General features: G+C 37.5%; 1 protein-coding gene across 2 annotated transcripts in view; it reads right to left on the minus strand.

The window, feature by feature from the left end:
* Nyap2 (neuronal tyrosine-phosphorylated phosphoinositide-3-kinase adaptor 2) overlaps window positions 1–2394 on the minus strand; it is a 244393-nt gene extending 241999 nt beyond the window's left edge. Inside the window, exons 1-2 of one of the 2 annotated variants that reach the window (XM_051153996.1) lie at window positions 1862–2394; window positions 1046–1531 (exon numbers count right to left, since the gene is read on the minus strand). The gene's annotated coding sequence lies outside the window, so the exon portion shown is untranslated. Of the gene's footprint in view, window positions 1–1045; window positions 1690–1861 lie in introns of those variants that run through there. The other variant, XM_051153997.1, reaches the window with a different exon arrangement.
* Window positions 2395–18503: the final 16109 nt, after the last annotated feature.

The following is an 18503-nucleotide window of genomic DNA, read 5'->3' on the forward strand; positions in this document are numbered from 1 at the left end:
AACATAAACATTTATACATATCTGGCTTACATTGTCTCATTAAATTTTAAGCTGACACTTAACAATACATCCAGTAAATTGGAGAGTATCCAAAATGTAAAATTTTGGTAGATTAACTTGTGTTCTTACTCTCTAGTCATCAATTTGTGTTTATTGATTATAAATTCTTGATTGCTAAATTTATCAAAATTATATCATATAACCTTTTCTATTAAATGCCATTATATTGATTCACTACATTTAGAAAAGTAAATATACTCCTTTAGTACAAAAACAATATTAGCATTTTTCAGTAAAGATGAATATTTTTAAATGCTATATTTTCCCAGGTGTGAAATGCCTGCATTCCAAGTATTTCAATACTCCTGGGTAGTTTGAAAAATTAGAATGGAGTTATTTCAATGAAATAAGTGCATGTCCCAAGTTAAGCAAGTCCACCTACAGTTCCACAGCAGATGTACATTTTGTAAGACTACTGAAATTCTCCTAATATTGATTGGTATTAAAACACATTTTCTGGTAAATGTCTATTTGAAATTTGCAAGAAATAAGCAGTTTCACCTTCAAAGTATGTCTAGCAATTTGGTGGGTTTTGTTTTTTTGAAGAAGAGTATATCTTTTTTCACCCTAAGAATGAAATACTGGACTCTTACTGATGACACCAATGAACTGAGCCTATTGTAAAATATTTATGGTATGGAATTAAATAAATAACAGCATACACAATGTGAATAGCAATTAATGGCATAAAACACTTCCATTTCTTTTAATAATTCAGCATGGATTATTTTACTAATGAAAATCCATTTAACATTTCCATGGTAATCACTAAGTGGGTAAGAGATTAAAAATAGCCTGGGGCTCACTAACCCTGTAGATGCCCATGTTGCATCTTTTTTCTGCTCCACCTAAGAAAACATGCAAACTTCAGCATTAAGTATCCCTAACTGAAATCAATCCCATTTCATAACCAATTGCTTCCTCTCCTTAGTTCTGAATTCAATTTGCATGCTTATAGAATCTGAAAAAAAAATGAGATACATACCAAAAATTAAGTCCCGGGGGAGAGCTAAGTGGAATAGTCAGGAGGTGACTTGAGTCTTTCAGAGCCCTCTCTCAAGGCTGGTCTCAGGGCAGTTCGGTAGGAGTAATCCAGCACCATAAGAAATAGACTTGTATGTTCAGTTCAGTTTTTCTTCAATTAAAGTGCACTATATCTGGTTGGGAAAAGTGTCGAATCCAAGATTCTTCATCACTAGAGATCAGAGCATGTTCGATGTTCTTTCTATGAGATGAAATGCCCTTTAAAGTTTGCTGGGAAGATGCAGTGGCAGAAGAGAGGTGCTTGCTTCCTTACATCGACATTCGGAGAAAAGAGGGCATAGCTAATGGGTGGGGATGAGCACAGCGCCCCTCTCCTTCCAGGTCCAGCAGGGAAGAAATTGAATGATTTTACCCACTTTGCTACACAGATGATTACAAGACCCGAAGCAATCACCAAGCTGGCTAAGGTACCTCATTTGATCATGTTCTGTCAAGACAAAAACGCATGGAAACAAAAATCAGACACAACCTCTCTAAATGTCTCCTTTCAGCCCCAAAGATGCTTTTTCTCGTTGCATACATACAGAAGGTTTGGAAAACCTAGCTGGTAGCACCGTCCCTCCCCCATGACAACCAGCTCTCTCTCTCTCTCTCTCTCTCTCTCTCTCTCTCTCTCTCTCTCTCTCTCTCTCTCTCTTTCTCCCTGTGTCTCCCCCTCCTCCCCCCTCCCTTCCTGCTTCTCTCTTCTCTCCAGCTGCCTTAGTCTGTTGCTGCTGCTGCTGCTGATTAATCAGGGATTCTGAAACAAAGAACGTACCTTCTGAAATAAGCAGTAATCTCTCCTCTGCTTCTGCAATCCGCCTGCATTGAACAGCAAAGCTGCCAGCATCCTAGTACCTTGGATAGTTCCCACACCCTAGGCCCACTGGAAAGGAGAAAGAATGACTGAAGAAAGGCAAGAAACCCCCGAAAGCAGCACGGATTTCGGCTCCCCGGGGGGCTCCCATCCTCGTTAAAGGCCTCACATCCAAACAACAGAACCTCTCTCTTTTATCTAACTGAGCTAAAGTCTGACTTGTCAACAACAAAATAAAAAAAGGATAAAGAGATCTCTTCATTTATATCCACGATGTAGCACTAAATCAGTCCTTTTTGGAGAGAAAAATTTAAATCCACCAGAATTGTAGTTCTTGTGTGGAGGAGCTTTACGTTATAAGGTTTTCACCCTGGTGGGGCTAATAAAAATGAGCAACAACTTAAACGGAACTCTCGGATCTCAGTTTGATGCCCTTATTTGATATCAATTTTGCCTCCACCCACCCTGCACAGCAGAGCCATGCACACAATTACTGCTGACGTACTTGAGGCTGCTGCTTGCGGAGAGGGGGGAGGAGTCTTTTAACCTCATCAAAACAGCTTCATGCCACCTGCTCCCATGGCATGAAAACAAAACTAGCCCACTTGGAAAGAGCGCGCACAGTGCACGTACACAGAACAAAGGTCTCCTTTGACTGCGACGTTTTAACCAAAGTCAAATGTACAGTGATTTAGGCATATGTGCTCCTAACTCCTTCCAAATCACTGCAGAAATGCTTTAAAGTCATTCTAGTTTTTGCCTTCCCCAAGGAGAATCTGAATTCTTTTCTTAATATTCCACTGAATCCGTGTGTATAACGTATGATATGCACTGTGACTGACAGATATGTACACAATTGTGCCCACACATACACAATATATTTATGTACTTGTGTGAATATATATGTATATATGTGACAAATTCAAATGTCTAAGCTTGTTTTCTCAGAATATATGGTGAAAGTGGACTTTTAAAACATATAGGAGGTTTTTTTTAAAAATATGGTGCAAGATGATGGTCTTATTCTGTGTTATGACAAGTCATGAAGAAAAAGGAAGCAAAGGACTAAAGAAAGGATGGGAAGAAAGTAGGAGGAGGAGAATTGGTGGGAGGCAGAAATGAAGTAGAGCTATGGTAAAACTAACAGTGGGAAGCCAGTTTAAGCTTCATATGGGCTAGAATCGATTTTAGTGAGAAAAAAATGCGTCCATATTATTACACAGTGGCCTCTACATTTTTTTCATGCTACTTCCCCTCACTTTGTCATAAATGGCTTCTGCTCGCAAGCTGCTTTCTTTAGAGTTAAGCATCTCGATTCTTGAGTAGTTCCTTATGAAAATATCTTTATGCACCGACAAACCATAATAGCAGTAAACTTCGGGTCACCTTCCTAATTCTTAAATGACAACTAGGATGGTTCTATTTTTAAATATTTGTTTTTTAGCATAGCATATATGTATCTGGGGAGAATTAAAGTCAACACTTTATATTACTCTATAGACCCATAATATACATTGCTCTATGTAACTTGAACTCCCTAACATGCATTTTAATACCCATCATGCATTTCCAGGTCTATATGTGTCTAGCTTTTAAGCAGAACGGGATTTCCTTTCCATGTAACGAAACTCCTTGGAAGATTCTGTAGCTGCCTGGAAGGGAGAGAAACATGGGTGTAAAAAGGAAAGAGATTGTATCACATGTGCCTTACTCATACAATCTTTCCCCTTCTGTTTCCAGCCACCCCCTTCATGTTAAAACCTTAGCACATCTCAGTAAACAGACTCAAGTACCACTTAAAATCTAGCAACATCTTCCATACTGTGATTAAGAGGTTTACTAATGTGTCATTATTTTTGGTAGTAAAGTGCTCTCATAAAAGTTGTCTGTCATCACAGTGCCAAAGTTAAAAAGGTTTTTTTTTCTTTTAATAAGGAAATCATATGACTGACTTTTTAGGGAGTTGGAATATTTTTTTTATCATGACTGGTAATTTAAGCAGGTTTAGATGAATGTACTTTAAACTACAGAGAACGTGAAGAAAAGAGGAAATCCCTCTTACATGCATGGGAGAACAGTACTCAGGTAAATGAAATGATTTGCCACCAGTATCACAAACATCAGTTTATCAGGAGTAGAAACCAAGTCACTGACCCTTATTTTCATTGTCCAGAACAATTCAAAAATAATAAGTAGAGGTTAATATATGGTTGCCAAGAACAAAAAGAACCTGCCAAGTTTTACCACAAAATTTCCAAGGGGAAAGGGGAGTCTTAATCTCAAAAGAAGAGACCTGAAATATGTACCACATAGATTTTCCTTGAAACTGTGTATTTCCAATTTTGGAAATTTTTATGGTATTGGTTGTCTCTTATTTCTCTCTTTTCCCCCTTTTCCCCTCCCTCCCTTTCTTCCTTCCTTTTCTTCTTCCCCCTCTTTTCTTTCCAACATTCATTTATTTCCTTTTTTTTATTAGCCTTCCGTAATACCGACTAAGACCTAGCAGTCATGTTACACAGTGCTCATATGCTCTACCTCTTTCTATCATTTCTCCAGCCATAGCGTACTCTGAGTCGACAACTTTGTATCTGGAAATATATCAGCATCTAGGAGTTTGTGATACCTCTGAGGTTTGGTGACTGTACAACTGTTTCTTCAAATTTCACTGAACGACACAAAACGGGTTTTTTTTTTCAGATATTTTACAACTAAACGCAGTTTCACTTCAGAGAAATATGCACCAAGAAGAACTGAACTTGAAAAATCTTTATAATAAGAATAAAGGTGTATAAAGAATCAAACATCTCAATGTTATAGTTATGTGATTTTTTTTGTATCTTCACAGAGTGGCTAAGTGTCTTTGGTATTCTGAGGAAACCATATATTGGATGATTCATGGCTGAAAGTACTCTCAAAGTTCCTAAGTCAGGGTACAGTGCCCCTTTTTGTTGTACAGATAGAAGGATTTGCTACTTTGTAGGTTAAATATACCACATCTGTCTTATAATACAAACCAGCCAGCTAGAAGGAGTACTTCCATGTGTAAAAATGACATAGATGATAAAATTGGTAGACATAGAACAATCTAGCAGCCTAAATTTTAAGAGTGACCAGGCATGCACTGAAATCTTGTCACTGTTGTTAATGAAGTCTTTCCGGTGGTTTTCTGTGATGTGTGTCCCTCCTATTAGTCATTCCCATTAGCTTAGAGAGATGAACCTCAGTTACAATGAAGGTTTTCTACTAAGTTAAAACCTAACCTCCTTCTCACCCAATAGGATTGTTTAAGCCAGCAGGAGAAGGGAGTCTTGATAAAATAAGAATATTTTACTCCTCTTCAGTTTGCCTGCAAAAACTTAGATGTCTGCAGCAGTCTCACTGAAGACTCCTATAGGAGCTGGTGTGCTGTGCGTGATACAAACATTGCCTGATCCAGGTACTCGGTGACTAAATAATGATTCACAGTATAATAATGCTCACAAAACTAAATTTATAGCATCTGGTAGCAAACTGAATGTGCAGTGGGATGTTCTTAAGGTAAGAAAGATGAAAGGGACAGATAACACTGATTTGTTTGAACCAATGGTAGCGTTTTTAAAGTGTATTTAATTTTTTTTTCATTTATTTATTCAGTCCATATTGGGGAAGGGATACAAAGGCAGGCAACAGAGTCAGAGATAGTCCCTATTCCCATCGTTAAGTGACCTACAGGATGACCAGGCTGCATATCTGCAACATACGTGTCGGAGGTCTAAGTCCAGTGCACGCATGCTGTTTGGTTGGTGGTACAGTCCAGGTTAGTTTAGTTTGCAGGTCTTCTTGTGGTTTCCTTGACCCCTCTGGCTCCCTCAATCCTTCCTCCCACTTTTTCACAAAACTTTCTGAGCTCGGCCTATTCAATGGTAGTTTTTAATGAAGGTTTCATAAGTATAGATGTTTTCATTTCTATTCTCATACTTTAAAAAAAAAAACCCTAATAAAATGTGTCCCCATGACTAGTGAATCAGACCTCAGTACTCCCAAGATCCAAATTCTCTCTCTGAGTGGGTCATAGCTATTCAAGCTTCCTTACCCTCAAAACCTGGCTTAACTCACTGCAGTCAAAAACCTGGTGCTTGGTTTCTCTTCTATAAAACAATTTAGCGAAGGATTAAAATTAAAGTCATGAGAATTTTTGGCATACACTGCTGAACATAGCTGCTTATTTTTTCTAATGCTCTTGTGCAAACATCCCTAAGAAGTGTGTTTCCCTTTCCTTACCTAGAGTCCCAGAACAATGACTACAGCCCACCAGGGTTAGAAAAATGCTGGATGGATATAAAACTCCAAGCCCCAACAGATGACAAATTCTGCACAAAGTACAAAACACAGAGTACCTATGTGATGAACATGAAAAGAATGTCTAAAAGATGAAACTATAAATGAATATTTAAAAACAGAAGTAGGAAACTAAGCACTAAATGCTTAGGAAAATTCCACACTTTTTCCACCTGAAAATTCAGAGACTACCAATGTGTGGCTCTTATTTAAAGAAAGAAGCTGGCTTTTCTTCTTCTCCGTGCAAGCCTAGAAATCGAGTCCCCGTACCTCACTCACTCAGCATGATCTAAACTTAATTGCCTCTCAGAAGAGTGGTTCCCAAACGTCATTGCCTTTGGGGATTTAGGCTTCATTATATGCATTGGGAATGGAGGTATGAAGGAAATGATGTGGAAACAGGTATTTCTTCTGGAATCGATAGAATCAATTTTATAAAGAGTTACGCCTTTATAAATTCATTAAGTCAATGTGACACAATTTAACTAAAATTGATGATGATGGAATTTGATAGCTATTGGCACATATGTCGTTAACTAAGTATTAAACTATCTTATAAAGTTACCCTAATTTACTTGTACAGGATAAGACTGTAAATCAACAGAAGAGGTTAAAATGGCTAAGGAAAATATGTATAGGTATTATATCACAAGACAAATATGCATTTCAAGAATTAATGAAATGAAACAGAGAAACACAAAAGTGCATATATAGAAGCTTCATAATGCATGATGTAAAGATGACTTTAGATGCTTATAACACAAAGTGTAGTACAGAACATCCCTGTGGATAAGATTTTGGGTCTTGTTAAATATGCAGAGGTATGAGTTACTTCACGGATTCTTCAGTCAAATTGAGATGCTATAAACAGATCCCATGGAATCTATTGTATAAAATAACTGTATTAAATAAGAGAAAGCCATTCCTCCCTTCTTCTGAGGATAGGGGTCAGATATCAGAATGTCAATATGTTCAGGCTCAATCTAGAGCATTCTCCATGGTTTCTCACATAAGAGAAACAGAGACAAGCAGATGATAGATAGACAGTCAAACAGATGATTGATTGATAGATAGATAGATAGATAGATAGATAGATAGGTGATAGATGATAAATAACAGATTATAGATAGTGAGAAAGAAAGAAAAATAGATGATAGATAAATAGATAGATAGACAGGTGATAAGTAGGTAGGTGGGTAGATAGATAGATAGATAGATGACAGATGATAGATAGATTATGATAATTCATCATTGATATAGTCATTATTGGTGGATAGACAAGGAGATAATTGATAGTTGATAAAATCATATTGGCCAGATAGATGATGAGGGAAAAAAGGAAGAAATGAAGGAAAGAAGTAAAAAAGAGCCGGAAATGATCCACATAATGCTAACATCAACTTGAATGAAAATCAAGAAAAATAATACACAAATATTCAATATAATTAAAGAGGATGTATTATAGCATTTGGACTTAAGCAAAAACTGGAAAATTATTTGCAATATAACATATATAAAATCTAATCAGTAACCTATGGCTATGATTTTTAAAAATCTTATATACATGCAATAAATAATAATTGAGCAATAGACAATAAAAGGACCAGGACATCATTAACTACTAAATTAGAAACTAAGATTGAGACTAAATGAAGAAAATGATTATTAACTCTAATAGGAATAAAAAAGTAATTTATATAAGCAATGAGTCAGATTTTAATAATTGTCATTCTAGTATTACACAAGGAGAAATAGACTGTCATGTGAACATATTCAACTAAAATTCAGGTTAATCTAATGGTGTTTTCGTGTTTTAAAGGGCATAGTCAGTGAAACTTTACTTCTACTTTAAGAATAAAAAAAGTAAAAAGCTCTAAGTTTGATATCTTTTGTGCTTAATAATAACAACCACTTGAAAACCCTCTGCTTATTTATCATAGAAGATTGAAATTTTAATTGTTCTAACAGCTATAAAATATTCTCATTTCTCTAACTGTAGAAATTCCAAGGAGGGCAATAGCACTGTCCCTACAACTGCCACATGCCCTGCTCTGCTTGCCTTATCCCCATCCATGTGACGATGCAGAAGATACAGAGCCTCTCCTTGCCCAACTTTATTAATCTGAATAATGGTATCAAAAAGAGTACAAAACATGCTTTTATGAAGATTTGTAAAAAATCCATTCCATTATTACCTTGGGAAAGATAGTTATTACTAAATATGTCTGTGACAAGTTGCCATTTGGTTATGTTACAAAATCCAAACACAATTTTGCTTTCATTATCTCACTTGAAATACTATTTTACCTAATTTTCCATGACCTTGCTTTCTTGATTTTGCTCTTATTTCAATGACCGCTCCTGTGTGACATCTTTTCCTTTTAAAAAAAATTTGAGTTCCAAATACTTGGAAGCCCCAGACTCTAGGTCCTCATGTCTTCTAATCCTAAATTCTCTTTGTGACTCTCTATTCTTTTTTTATTTTAATTTAGTATAAGTTACTCAGATTACATTCTTTTTACTAATATTTTTAATTTTTATTAAGTTTTCATTTTTACATATACATTTATATTATTACACATATATACAATAAACTACCTATAGCAAGAATAACCATGATACAATCAGGAATTATATAAGTGATACATTCTTAGTGTTTCAGTTGTTTGTATTTGACAGCCTTGATGACAAGATATGATAGAGACTGATTTACATTCAGATTACATTCTGAATGGTGACTCTCTATTCTAAAAAAAAAAAAAAAAAGAAAGCCAAGAGTCATTCATCACATTAACCACACAAATTTTTCAAAACTACTCATCACCATTTGTTTATATATTATTGACTATAAGTTTAAATTTATTTTTACTTTTGCCGTTTTTTCCTAAGGTCAAAGCCCCAATGGGAACAGGAGCATTACATGCATTCGCTTACCTTTGCATCCCCATACACACTTTAATGCCCTATGGATAAAAAACATTGAATTAGGAATTAAAAACTAATTTATATGAAAAATAACATATCAGAGCATGGCACTTAATAATAACAGTAATCATGCACAAGAGTAGACTTCATGATAACAGTACTGTCAGCAAAACATACATGGTAGTGTTCGCCATGTGCTGTGCTCCCATTAACACACTCAATCCCATAACCACACTGATCTCATGAGATCAGCATTCTAATTCTTCTCATTTTACAAATTGGAATCTTGAAGCAAAGGGACTTAAATTGATTTGCTTGGGGTTATGCAACTATTATATGCATAAGGAAATAGCCAGTGTAGAAAAAAATGGTAAGGGCTAATTTTGTTTACACTGGGCTGTGGCATTTTTATATTAAAAAATAGATATAGCTGTTTCGTTTTCTACATGTATATGATATTTATAATATTTTAATAAGGTAGTCTGAGGAAAAATGTAAAATTCTATCTCTTCTCCCCTCTTACCCCCCCCACACCCCCCACATTGTCCCCTTGAAACAACCACTTTTGGAACCTATGGGTTTCCATTTAGTTTTGCAGTGAGATAGCTGGGTCAGGAGAATTTGTGGGATTGAAAACTTGCATTGCATTATTGAGTTGGCAGTGTCTGCAATAAAAAGATAAATCAAATGAGCATGAGCAAACTGGTCATATAGGATCTGGAAGAAATTTAGAAGTTAATTGCAAGGGAAAGCACAATTTGTCTAGTTCTGGATGGGGAGACCTGGTAGCACTCAGAGGAAGGATAGCAGGCTACCAAGAAGAGACTTGATACCCTGTGAGCATATACAGGGGGAGGAGGTCCCCCTCAGTCACAGTCATAGGGGAGAGGAGGAAGGAGGAATGGGAGGATGAAAGAGAAGGGATAACAATTGAGATGTAATATGAATAAATTAATAAAACATATTTTAAAAAAAGAAAACACTTACAACTCTCTGCCTTGTTTGTTGGGCTGGAGGGAGGTTACATCCTGGCTTCTCTTTCAGCTTCTGCAACATCAAATGCTATTGCTACTCACCAAAATGGCCATATTGTGGTATTAGTATTAGATTCATTCAGAGTATGTGAAAATGTCCATTGGAGGCTAAACTGGGTAATGGAAGAATCAATGAAAGCTGGAGTGTTCAATAGTGTCCTCCGATCTCTCATTTCTTTACTACGTTTAACTCATCCAAATATAATTACATGAGGGAAGTTTAAAGTTGATGGAGGTCACGTGGCATGGCTCACTGATGCAAGACTAAAAACCTCAGTACCTTCTCAAAACATGTTCTCCTAACCCCACTCTAAAATTTTACATATGCTTAGACAAGTTTCAAATTCATCAAAGTCACTTGGTCCCTCAAATCTTTCTCCTGAATGTTAATCTCACCTTCGCTCCAAACAGTCAGCAATGAGGGCTGTAATCACCTGGGTTTGATCTTTCATTGAAGCCTTTGCCTATAGGAAGTTGAACAACTCTTTGCCTCCTATTGCTTCAGCTTCCTCACTAGTAAAATTGTAATAGCATCTACCAGTCAGTGTTATGAAAACTAAATAAACAAGAACTTTCAACATTAGCTCCTATAACTTCAATTTACTATCTTTCAGGCATTCTGTTATGTATCAGTGTCTTACTAATGCACTTACTTTTTTGTTTACTTATTGTCTGTTTCTGCTATTATAATAAAATTCTAGAGAAGAAGGGGACTCTGTTCCAGGACCTGTGAGCAATAGGCATCAGTAAATGTCACAGAAAAATTTTACAAGAGGGTCTTCAGAGATCTCTCTCCCTCCTTCCCTCCTTTTCTCTTTTCCTCCTTCTCTGCTTCCCATTCTAGCACTTTTCCTCTATACGTCCCCTGTTGCTACCAAGCACAGCTTTTAATGGATGTATCAGAATAAGAAAGGGATGATTTATTTATTTATTTATTTTAATTTTTTATTATTAATTTATTCTTGTTACATCTCAATGGTTATCCCATCCCTTGTGATTTTTTTTAAAAACAACTTTTGGTAGAAGAATCATATATAGACATCTAAAGTGTAGGTTTTGAGAGTGAAGTAAATAAAATTCAGAAGGGGACAACTTCGTGTCCCTTACATGTGCTATTTGACCTACACACAGGTTGAATCCTGAGGCCTTTCCTAAACTTTCACTAGATAGTAGGATGGGAAATAAACACATATTTGTAGTCCATGACAGTAAAATAGGAATAATAAACCACTCTGACTATACCAAAAGGCCACAATCTTACCAAAATACCAGGTTTGTTGTAATAAAACCCTCACATTACATTAAATCGCACAGCATGAAGCACCCACTTAATATTAACTGTTAAACATCTATGTTTTATACTAAAAGAACACAGAATGTGTGATTCACAAGACGTATCGAGAATGCTGTAGTTAGAATCCACTGCAGGGAGCCTGTGTGGTTTTCTTCCTCCCAGCAGCCCCAACTGAGTCAAGGTGGGAAGGGTTGTGACCAGTTTGGGGACTCATCATGTAAGACACAGCATGATGTTCTGGAGTGGGTTTCATAGCACATTCTTTTGGAAAAATCACAGAGTGATCCCACTGTATGTAACTGATCTGAAGCAAAATGGATCTTATAGCTTTTCTGAATCCCTATTTAATACATTACAGTTTTAAGTTGTTTTCAACTCACTATTGGCTTAGTTAAAAATAAGAGAAGTAGGGAAATAGAAAAACATTCAACTTGGAAAAATCAACCTTGGAAAATTCCTAACTGCAACCTGTGAAATATGTAAATATGCAAATATATGCCCATTGAAGCATGTGTGTTTGTGAAATGGCCTTAAAGAGTCAATGCATCAACATAATTCTAAATGTTACTTGTTTGAAAACTTTATCAAACAAAAATATTTACTTTTTAAATATTTTTATTGTATGTCTTGTATGTATATGAGAGAGAGAGAGACAGAGACAGACAGAGACAGAGAGACAGAGGTGTTGGTGTTAGTCCTACAGAATGGCCGTGAAGGGCAGAGGACAATGTTGGTGGCTAGTTCTTATTTTTCCCCTTTGGAAGTGTTCCAAGGAGCAGTAATCACATTTACCCAATTAATATTCATTCTGAGTTTTATTTTATTAAATGGTTTTGTATGGGGAACACAGTGTAGCCATTCCATTAACAAATTAAAAGTACATAGCCTGTGCAATTAGAACTGATATTTATTACCATAGTTACTCTAAATTGAACTGATAAATAAAATACGCAAACCACTATCTGCAATAATTTTCTAAACAATTTTAAAGGAAAACATACAAATGGTAGGTTCTTATAATAACTAGAAACCAAGACCCAAGCAAATTATGGCAGAGTATCTTAATATCAAACTATTTACAATTTTAAAAAATTGAGATATGAAGCAATCTTAATTTTAATTCACCTGTTTTCCAACCATTTGAATTAGTGATATACATTTAACAGAACATTGTTTTTGCTTCAATAAATGTATTTAAATATTGATGAATCAGTCATAATATGATTGAAAGTGATATATTTTTGAGTCTGTAGTCAGGTCAAGAGCACATAATACTTTTTCAGGGGAACAAAGTTCAGTTACCACAACTCATGTTGAGTGGCTCACAACCACATGGAATCCCTGCTCCAGGAGATCCAGTGCTGCCTTCTGGCACAGCACTCATGTGAGCAAACCTACACACAGACAAACACAAATACACATAATTGAAGTTTTGAGATAAAATATTTAAATAAAGACAAAGCAGTACATTTTCTTATATGCTGAAATTTGTAATAATTATATGCAATGAATACTTTAAATGACTTATATCCTCATTTGGTTATAGTATTTTGTTCTTTGAAATACATGCATCTACACAATATTTTTTAGGTTTGCTTATGTGTCTTTGCATATAGATACATGTAAAAACAATGGGTTAGTTTTAAACCAAATCTACGGTTGGTTCTCGTTTCAATTTTCTGCCTAACTTACATTAGAATTCTGGGAATTTTCTTTATCTGTGATGTTATTATCTGTTGGCTTTGGATGACAAGGGGGAAGTTACATGTCCTCAAAGTCAACCATTTTTGTCACAGAGTCTACTAAAATATATTAATCAGAATTATTCATGACAGAACCCAGGATTAAGTCAATTTGGAAACATAAAGATGAGCTGCTGAAAAATACTATTGTCGATTCAGTTCATGATAAATCATACCTCCCATAAAAAAGAGAATAAGACAGAGGGTACTCTGGTGCCAAATAGGTATGAATGTGACTTGGGAGAACAAACTTAGGTTACTTTAAAAATTGTATTCTAATGTTTTAACATTTTCATGAAGTTTTTACAAGACCAGGACAAAGAAAGTCATAAATCAAGATCCTTTAAAAATACATTGGTGTGCATATGAGGCAGATGGGTTAAAATAAAGTGGAGATATCTCTAATACAGCCTTCAGATGACGTTTGATGATATGCTTAGCCTTTGGGTTGGTTCCAGCCATAAGTCTGTTACTATATTTCATTAAATATTTTATTTAATATTTATATATGCACATAATGTGTTTTGAACAAATTTATTCCCCATCCCCTCTCTTCCAGTTCCTAACGACCCCTTCCATCACTTTCTCTCCCAATTTCATATGTTCTCGTTCTTTCTGAAATTGTTGTAATCCCCACTATGTCATTTATTACATGAATGTGAGACTCTCATCTGGAGCATGGAAGAATCTCAGGGCTACAACCCTAAAGAAAACAGACTCGTGTTTCATAGGATATAGTTTCAGTGAATAGCAAAGATAGCCCAAGATGATGAGGCTCCAGACCTGTTACCATTTCACCTCTGTTCACTTCCTGAAAGTCCCAACTAGTCCACCAGCTCTGTAAAGTCTCTAACACAGATCCAGCTTTTTTTTCTGGGAAGCTCATTTCTTTTTCTTTAGTGAAAATAATTTATTTAGATTTCATCTCAATTATTATCCTCTCACTTGTATCTTACAGTTCCCCCCTCCCTACCCCTTTCACCATATACTCCTCCCCTAGGTCTGTGACAGAAGGGGACCTCCTCCCCCACCATATGATCACAGCCTATCAGGTTTCATCTCAGTAGCCTGCTTGCCCTTCCTCTGAGTGCCAACAGGCCTCTCCACCAAGAGGAAGTGATCAAATAGGGGGCAGCAGAGTTCATGTCAGAGTCAGTCCTTGCTCTCCACATGCTATGAATAGAGGGTCTAGGTTTACTGCACCCATTGCTTTTGGTTGGTACAGTAGTTTGTGCAGGCCCCCCTGGGTCCAGATCCTTCAGCCTTGATGGTCTTCTTATAGGGTTCCAGAACTCTCTGGGTCCTTCTATTTCCCCATTCTCCTATGCCTCTCTCACCTGGAGTGCTCCTGGAAAACTCATTTCTGAATTCCTTAATCATTCATTGATGGTCTGAACCATCAATGGTAAGAAGTCTGGGGATGGGTACACATCAGAGAGAGCTAAGCACAAGGCTCAGGTACAGAAAGGAAAGCTTTACATGCTTAACCATATTCTCTCTCTCTCTCTCTCTCTCTCTCTCTCTCTCTCTCTCTCTCTCTCTCTCTCTCTCTCTCTCTCTCTCTCTTTCTCTGTAGTAAATGTAAACATGTTTTTGTTTTGATCCCAAGTGTGGGATGTGAAAGAGATTTGTGTGAGGATGTGTGGTGTTTGCTGGAAACAGGCTTGTGAGAGGGCATGTGGTGTTTGTGTACTATAAAAGGAACTGCCTCTTCTGGAGGTGTGGTACTTGCCAGCTGATAAACATCCTAGTAAAGACTCTGAGAGGAGGTATATACATAATCCAGATTCCTGCTGCTGTGGTTGCAGTCACCTTTGCTGAAGTGCTGGTTTGCTGGAATCCTGATGATAGAAAGACGAATCGCTCCCAGGAACTGAGTCTAAAAAGGTCTGCTTCTCCTGTTTCCATTAACCTCTTTTCTCTCCCTTCTAGGGTAGGTGGGTTAGAAGGGAAGCATAAGCATTAAAGAAACCCAAATAAAGCAGATTTGAAAAAGTTCAAAGCCTACCCTTTCCCTCTCATGAATCTGGGCTTGATTTCCTTTAAATACAGAGTAAGTACGAAGTTTCTGGGCCTAGCAGTCGATTTTGCACAGCACCTCTAAGCACTCATGGTCATAGTCCTTGCTAGTGAAACGAACTGTCCATTTTTTTGAGTTCCAACAAGAAGGAAGAAATAACCTGAGATTGCATGAATCATCTCTATTCAAATCTTACCAGTCAGAATTTAGACTCGTGGTCCAATTTAGCTGCATGAGAGACTTAAAAAGTTGTCTTAACCAGGGCAGACATACATTTAAAGAGACATAAAATTTAAAGGACAACTAACACTAGACAATTCCTGCAGTACAGATATGATAGGAATAATTCTAATGCTGATAGACTGCAGTAACTGAAGCAGAAACAGAAGGACTAAGAGTGAGTGGGTTTCCAAAAGGAGAAAGGGAACATTAGAAGACGTACTGTTAAAAAAGAAACTATTTTGTTATTATAAACAAAGCTTTTACTTTCAAATTAGTTCGCTTGTAGCTGGGTAATGAAATTGAGACAAGGACTATTAAGTTCTGTTCTCTTCACTAAATTGTTTTCATTTTACTTCAAAAAGCTAAGCAGTATTCTTTTCGGGGAACCCAACTGCTTATTTTACTTTCAGAGAGAGCCTTGTTACCCCTCAATTAAAAACAAAAATGTACAAGCAAAAAAAGCAAAACCTTGGCTCTAGGAATGGACCAGAAGTTAAGAATTAAGGCTAATAGCATCTACTGCTCTTACAGAGGACCCAAGTTCAGCATCCAGCATCCATGCCTCCTGGCTCACACTCACTTGGACCTAGAGCTCCAGAAGCCATTCAAGGAAGCCAGGGAGGATACCCAAGTGGGAACCTGAAGGCAGGAACTGAAGCAGAAAACAGAAAAATGCTGCTTACTCACCCAGCTTACTTTCTCATGCAACCCAGGAGCACCTGTCCAGGGTTGGTGTCAACTGAAGTGGGCCAGGCCTTCCCACATCAATTCATCAGGAAAATGCCCTCCCTGGCATTCCCACAGGCCAGTCCATAGAGAGTGCCTCTTCTCAGGTAACTCTACTTTGTGTCAAGTTGACAAAAAAACTAGCCAAGATACCCTTAAGTTATTTGTTAGTGGAGATGCTTCCTTGATGTGATGCCAAATATATTTTCTAACAGAGATCTTTTTTATTATTATTGTTTCCTCCTAAATATCTTTGCATTTTAAACCTAAAAAAACAATCTTTGGCATCACCTCCTACCAAAATATCTATTGTATATTTTAGCTGGGAGAGGATGGATGCCATGTAGCTAAGTTGGAAGCATGGGTATTTTTAGTGCTTCGTGAAAAGACTTACATAAAGAACAACTCTATTCACTCTACTGGGATCTTCTTATGTAAAAGGCCTGGCATGAGTGTAAGGTATTATTATGACTATAAAAGCTCCTCGCTCTGTAATCACAAGAAAGGCAGCACTATGGAGAATACCATGCAGTTGCATGGCAACTAATCCTTGTGGAGTTAGTTACCATGCAGAAGAGATCTTGTGAGTGCTTCAAATGAGTCCAGCCAAAGTGAGTACCCAGACCACAAGCAGGTAAACACCCACCTGTTGTCCAAGGACATTTTCCCCTGGTGAGTGAATAGAATTGATGGTGAAGATTTAGCTGCTGCCTATGTAGATGCTGAGGACCAGCTAAGTGGGCTTTCTTCCACAAAAATTTTTTTTGCTCCGTTTTTTCCCCACTGTGACAATGAGAACACATGCTACAATTGCTGGTCACACTGGGATGTCCACAGCCATGGCATGTGTCAACTCAAGATGATTCTGGAAACGAAAATGCATTCCACTGACCTGTAATGTGGGTCTAACATCTCAAGGTCCCTTTTTCTTAAAAAATAAAATATATGCCTACTTTATACTGGGTAATTATTATGTTTTACTTGTCCACATTCTTTCTCTCTTTTAAAAATTAATAACAATTTTATTTAAGGGCAGCGTCTGCCCTGTGTTAAGGAAGGCCAGATAACTGATATGGGAGTTGGTATAGGCTATTTCCCCAGTAGCAGCAAGAATGTAACAGGCTTAAACAAGTCAATAAAGAGGCTCTGTCTAGGCTTCTACGGGAACATTAAGGAGAGAAGACCTACCTGTTCTGCAGCACAGGCTTAGTTATCTGGCATCCCACTAGAAGTCGGTGGCTCCTTTCCTACTGCACATGACATTTCCAAGACAGAAGCCGAAAGGGACTACCAGGCAATGAGAGGAAGCTTGTAGCCACCAACCCACCAAGAGCAACTCTATCATTAAATATCTGGGCTCCTAGAAGAAAGATCAAACCTTCCCAGATGGAGCAGAAAACGTCCAAGCACCAAGGGTGCTGAGCAGGAATCAGTGAGCGATGGAAGCACCAGGTGGCCAGGTCCTTGATAAACAGAGGACTGACTACCATGAGACATCACCTCAAAAGGTAGGTGCCAGCACACCTGCCAAAATTACTCTGACAGGAAAGAAGTACAGACAACCCCTGCAGCTGATCTACCTTGCCCTGAAAGAAAAAAAAATCCACCATGGAAGTGGAGGACCCTCAAAGCCAATCAGGACTAGTTAGGCACAGCCCATCCAACAGAAGAGACACCACCCCAACATGTAGATATGGAAGAGCTTGAAAATAGAGAAAAGGCCTTATCCCTCCCACCAGAATGTTCTCAATTGAGTTAAGGCAGGGCTGGTAGTGAAGCTCTGTGATCTTGGTTACTTGGAATGTTAAATCAGGGAGATTCAGCTTGAGAAGTGCCTGGGAAAGTTAACAAGACCTGTGTTATAATTGAAACAAACAAGACCGGTAAGAGGTGGGCCATATAGCTCAGTAGGACAGCACTTAGTATGCATGAGGGCTAAAGTTCACTCCTCAATACCACATGGACAGAAATAGACTCAGAGGCCTCTGTATGAAGTAATAGGATATAATACCCTACAGCACCATGACCCTCTCAGGTGTAAGATCAACAACTCCACTCTACCGTTTAGGTCACTTGTTTTTAGGCTCTATTTAAACCGTGACATGCCAGGCAGTCTTAATAAATTCTAAGGAATTTCTATTACACACACTTCTTGGAGCACAGCAACAAGGCAGGGCAGGCCTTTACTGCTTGAAGGAGCTGTGGATGCCATCTCGATTCTATGAGAGGACTGAGCCCCCTTCCTCTTGTTCCCATGCAGTACACTACCTCTTCTGAGATAACTGATGTCATCAAGGGCCTTTGGGCACACCCTGGAAAGTCG

Source organism: Acomys russatus, chromosome 12 (genome assembly GCF_903995435.1).
Source record: "Acomys russatus chromosome 12, mAcoRus1.1, whole genome shotgun sequence".
NCBI classification, from domain to species: domain Eukaryota; kingdom Metazoa; phylum Chordata; class Mammalia; order Rodentia; family Muridae; genus Acomys; species Acomys russatus.